The sequence below is a fragment of the Octodon degus genome, unplaced genomic scaffold (genome assembly GCF_000260255.1).
Source record: "Octodon degus isolate 3935 unplaced genomic scaffold, OctDeg1.0 scaffold00061, whole genome shotgun sequence".
In the NCBI taxonomy this organism is placed as follows: domain Eukaryota; kingdom Metazoa; phylum Chordata; class Mammalia; order Rodentia; family Octodontidae; genus Octodon; species Octodon degus.
Genome location: NW_004524637.1, coordinates 10,644,454 through 10,650,330, shown reverse-complemented (window position 1 = coordinate 10,650,330; position 5,877 = coordinate 10,644,454). Strand labels below are relative to the sequence as shown.

At 41.0% G+C, this 5,877-nt stretch overlaps 2 pseudogenes; one reads left to right on the top strand and one right to left on the bottom strand.

Annotated features, from left to right (window-relative positions):
* Positions 1–808: 808 nt before the first annotated feature.
* Positions 809–2,072, top strand: LOC101575838 (annotated as a pseudogene).
* A 506-nt stretch (positions 2,073–2,578) lies between these two features.
* LOC101566041 lies at positions 2,579–3,114 on the bottom strand (annotated as a pseudogene).
* Positions 3,115–5,877: the final 2,763 nt, after the last annotated feature.

Below are 5,877 nucleotides of genomic sequence, written 5' to 3'. Positions count from 1 at the left end.
TTCTCTTCTCTTCTCTTCTCTTCTCTTCTCTTCTCTCCTCTCCTCTCCTCTCCTCTCCTCTCCTCTCCTCTCCTCTCACTGTGTGTTTTTCAGATAGTAAGCAAATTTCTCCTTATTCCATATGCTCATTTTTATTTGGCAGTTTTGGATATACATAAAACACTAGTGATAGTTAAAGCAAGGTTGTAAGAATTGATTAGCAGCAACACACAGTTACTGGATAGATGCACCAGACTGCTGGAAGATACAGCCCCAGAGTAAACATTGTGCAGGTAAAGGCATCATCCCTGTGTGAATATTTGCATCACCAACGAAGCAGCTGGAGTTGAAGAGTGTGTGGTTTGCTGACTTTGAAAAAAATGAGCTTTATGAAAATCAGTAGAGTGACCATGATTATGAAGTGGTCATAATCTCGTCCCCTCCTCTCCCCTCCCTCCCCTCTCTCTCTCCCTTCCCTCCTCCTTCCTCCCCTTCCCCTTCTCTCCTCCCCTCCTTCTCCTCCTTCTCTTTCTCCTCCCCTTCCTCTTCTTCTTCCTGTCTCTCTCTGTCTCTTTGTCTCTCTCTGTGTCTCTGTCTCTCTCTTTGTCTCTCTCTTTGTGTGTCTCTCTCTGTGTCTCTCTTTGTCTCTCTCTGTCTCTTTCTGTGTGTCTGTCTGTTTGTCTGTCTCTCTCCCTCCCTCCCTCCCTGGACAAAGTATCTTTATTAGAGAAAGCCAGGACTGGAACTGGAATGGAAAACAACTTCTGCTTGGAGTCACCCTGCCGGGGGCTGGCGCCCTGCGGTGTGAGCGTGGCAGAATCCTTGATTCACCTGTCATTTACTACATCCTTCATAGTAATGCTACAGGACAAAGAGGAATGGATAAAAATATTGGTGAGCAACTCAATAAAGCCTATGAAGCCTTTCAGCAGGCAGGGCCAGAGATGCTGCAGTGAAGAATTACAGCAGAAGACAGAACTATGAGCAGAGAATAGGTGACCAACAGGATCACTTCAGCAAACTTATTGACAAGCTAAAGTCACAGTTACTGCTTGTGAATTCCAGTCGAGACAGCAGTCATGCCTGTGTCCCTCCACTTGATGATGGTAAAACCAGGGAAAATAATCTGGCTCTTGGCCAGCCACATGATCAAGTAAAATATGAAAAGAAAAGTAATCAAAGATCAGAAGACGGAATCTTTCTTCCCCCAGAAAAGAAAAGTCATCAAGGAGTCCTGGCATTCCTTTAACCCATGAATGGGATAATTTAGAGAAGACTTTCTGGGCTCTGAAAGAAGAATTTCACAGAATGTGCATGCTAGCAAAAGCACAAAAGGACCACTTAAGCAAACTTAATATACCAGACATTGCAATTGAAACACAGTGCTGTATACCTATACAGTGTACAGCTAAAGCAGAAGCGCCGTTTAAGCCTCAGGCTAGAGATGATGTAAATAGAGGTGCATCGTGCATTACGTCTGTCACGCCAAGAGGACCAGGTCGAGACCAGGAAGATACCTCTTTTGAATCACTTTCCAAATTCAATGTCAAGTTTCCACCTATAGACAGTGACTCTACTTTTTAACATAGCACCACGGAGAAACCCAACATCCTTGCCCCTGCCACATCTGAGGCAGTGTGCCCGGACAAATTTAATATGGAGCTCAGAGCCAACCCAGGAAACACTGTTAAAACAGAAGAAACTTTATTTGAAATTCAGGGACTTCATCCCTTAGCTTCAGCTATACAAAACTTTAAAACAACTGACAAGTCAAGACCCACAAACCATGTAAACAATTGCATCAGGACAACTCTGGAGAGAGCTTTGTGTTTGCCTCCTGGAGACCATAATGCATTATATATAAATACATTCCCTCCCTGGATTCCCCAGGAAAAGCTATCTGAGGACCACAGCGGCCTCTTTGGAGCCCCTTTCCTAATCAAGACAGTGACTTACTGGCACAAAGTGACTCTGACTCAGAGCTGCAGGTACCTTGAGTGTGTGAATACTGTCCTGCAGTTTTTCCACCATCCATTATGTCCAGGGGGGATTTCCTTCAGCACCTTAATTCCCACTTCAATGGGAAGACATAAGGCACACTGAAGAACAGAGATCCCAAGTGCTGCGGCATAATTTGGTATTTGTAAGATTATAGACACTTGATCGGAATCCAACTTGAAGATCATTTATAGAAAGTAGTATTGTTATTTAAATTTCTTCTAGACCTATTTTATAACTTTTATTACCCTTTAATGATCATTTTGTAAAGAAAGGTACTACAATATAGCCTTGTTTATAATATCATAATTCAACATTATGTATATGACTTACAGAGTTGTCTAATCATATTTGCTTCAAATATCTAAGGTTATTGTTTGGATTTCTAATGAGACCTAATGAATTTGATGATGTCAAATGTTTATAGAGTTTCTGTTTTCATTTTGAAATTAGATTATGCTATCAATCATGTTCTATATAAATAAATGTACAGTAGAAAATAGATCAACAAATATGTAAGTACCAATTTGAAGATATTTGTTGTCCAGTGATAACTATTTAGATACTCCTGGATTTTTAATAATATATATGGTTTTAATTTTTACGATGTGTATACCTACATGATGAAATGAATTAAATGTTAACTCCTAATGTTGTGATCATTAGTATTCTTTTGTTCCTTCGATAAATAAATAAATCACATTTGGGGAGGGAAAAAAAAAGAAGAAAGCCAGGGCTACATAGGATTTAAGAAGGCCCTTTTTCTTGCCAAATGTGGGCATGACGTTGATGAAGCGCTAGTTGTACTGCATCTGCCGCTTGGCCTGGCCTGTCTTCTTCTTTTCCTGTTTGTCCACCTTGGAAGTCTGATCTCTTACCTTTCCAGCCTGAGCTAGGGAAGCGAGGACTTTACCTCCAAGCATGTGACCGGCTACTCCCAGAGTGGCCAGGGCTTCCGCTCCACACTGGCCTAAGGTGGCTGCATTCCAATGGTTGGCCCACCAGGAACACAACTTGACCTTCGGGCGTGACGTCCTCCAGTGCTGCCACATGAGCCTTGAGCTGGGTGACTGTCTCCTGGCCAGTCACTTTGAGGGTATGTAGGTCCTGGGTGTGGACAAACAGTTGCATGTTGATGACGGAGCGGCTGAGCTGACCACCACTGTGATGGAGATGGCATCCAGAAAGCTGGTCTCTTTTCATTTCTTGTCCCTTCCTTCCTTTCCCCTCTCCCACTCTGCATTCCCCACTGCACTGAACGTTTTCTTCCTATTTCCCAATATCTATTGTACATGTTGGTCCTTACACTTTTGGTTTCTCACACCAGAGAAACAAGGTGCATTTAATTGTGTGTGGTTAATTTACTCCACTTAAGAGTATGGCCTCAGGTTGCATGCCTACACCAGAAGTGTTCCAAGTTGATTCTTTATGACAGTAGTACTCCACTGTATTAAAAAAAAAAAAAATCACATCTCTATCCATTCCTTGGCTGATGGGCATTTGGGTTGTTTCCAAGATTTAGCTATTGAAGACTGAGCTGCTATAAACATGGGTGGGCAGCCACAGAGATAGCTCAGTGGCGTAAGTGCCTGTCTAACAAATGCAAGGTGCTGAGTTCAATCCCTGATACAAAAAAAAAAAAAAAAAAAGCTTGCACATATATCTCTGTCATATGATGTTTTATCTGGGAAGATATCCAGAAAGGGAGTAGCTAGGTCCCATGAGACTTCTAATCCTGCTCTTGTGAGGAATATCTACACTGATTTCCACAGTGGATATTTATTTGTTGTTTTTACTTCTTCATCCTAGAAGCGTCCATTTACTTCAGATGCCCTTCTTTGGATTAGGTCTTAGTTTTCGGGGAGGGTCTGAGTTTTATTAAGTTCTTTGTATATTCTCTTTATTAGTCTTTGTCTGAGGAACAAATGGGAAAATATTTTCCCACATTGTGGGTTGTCTTTGCATTGTGTGGGTGATTTCTTTTTCTGTGAAAAATCTTTTTAATAAGATGAAATCCCAGTAGTTGAGTTTTTGTGTGTGATTTTTCCTGTGAAATCAAGGTTTTGCTCATGAAGTCTTTTTTTTTTTTTTTTTTGTATTTTAGGGAAGGGTTTGCAGGGTGTTCAGGGTCTCACTACTAGATCAGACTCAGTGATCTTCCTGTTTACAGCCTCCCAAGAGCTGGGATTATAGGTGTGCACCACCATGCCAGTCTCAATTTCTGTCTCAGCACATCCCGGGGGGGGGGGGGCTGGAACAGCAGGAAAACATTTTTTTTTGCAGTACCAGGGATTGAACTCAGGACCCTATGCTTACTAGGAAGTTGCTTATTTTACTGAGCTATCTCCCCATGAAGTCTTTGCTATACCAATGATTTCAAGAAGTCTACCTATTCTACCTTCCAGCAGATTTAGTGTTTCTAATTTATTTATTTATTATTTACTACTGGGAATTGAACTCATGTCCCTGTGCTTGCCAGGCAGGTGCTTATGCTGATGAGCTATGTCCTTGGCCCAGTGTTTCTGTTTCAATATTTACATCTCTGATCCACTTCAATTCCAGTTTAGTACATAGTGAACAATATGGATCTAGTTTCAGTCTGTAGCATGTGGAAAGCCAGTTTCTCCAGCACTTTTATTAAAGAGGCTCTCTTTCTTCCAGAGAAGGCGGTTGACCCTTTTTCAAAGATATGGTTTCTGAGTGTCCAGAGTTGTTTCTGAATGTTCTAATCTGTTCCATTGATCACTAGATCTCTTTTTTTTCCCCAGTACCATACTATTTTTATCAAGTAACTTTGTGGTATAACTTCAAGTCAGGGATGTGATGCCCCCTGCCTTTCATTTGTTGCCTTTGCTATACTAGGTGTCTTCTAAATCTAAATGAATTTTAGATTTTTTTCCTCTAGGTCTGTGAGATATGCTATTGTATTTTTTTTTTCTTTCTGCATTGAAGACAAAGTCTACAGGGCCTACAGGGTCTCACTATGTAGATCAGACTCACAGTGATTCTCCTGTTTTCAGCCTCCCAAGAGCTCAGATTACAGGCGTGTGCCAACATGCTCAGTCTCAATTGCTGTCTCAGTGTGTCCCCGGGGGTGGGGCCGGCACAGCTTGCTGGGGATCGAATCTCGGCCACTGCACTCTGCCTAAGCAGGCACTTTAGTCCGCTGAGCTATCAGGCTGGTCCCTGCTATTGGATTTTTGATCAGAGTTGCATTAAATGCGTATAAAATTTTTGGAAGTATGGCCATTTTCACTATATTAGAGCTTTGTACCCAAGAACAGGAGATATTTTTCCATTTTCTGGTATCCTTGTCCATCTCTTCTTTCAATGTAGAGGTCTTCTATATCCTTTATTAACTTGATTGTACTTCATGTTTTTACATGCTACTGTGAAGGGTGTTGTTTTTCAATTTCTCTCTCCGTGAGTTTGTTATTCATATATAGGAAGGCTATTGATTTTTTTAGTGTTGACTTTGTATCCGGCTATGCTACTGTGTTTGGTTACACCTGGTGGAATTTTGGAATAATCTACGTAGAGTATCATGTCATCTGCAAATAATGATCACTGAACTTCTTCCTTTCATATCCTTATTCCCTTTGCTTTTTTTTCTTCTCAAATTTCTCTTGCTAACTTCCAGAATTATGTTGAATAAGACTGGCAAGAGTGGACCCCCTTATCTTGTTCCTGATTTTAGAGTGAAAGCATTCATGTGTCCCCATGTAGTATGATGTTAGCTGTTGGTGTGTCATAGATGGCTTTTATTAGTTTGAAATACAAACCATATATTCCAATTTCCAGTGTTAATTTTAAATCATGAATGGATGTTGGGCTTTGCCAAATGACTTCTCTGTATCTATTGAGATTATCGTAGGGTTCTTGTCTTAGCTCTGTTAATGT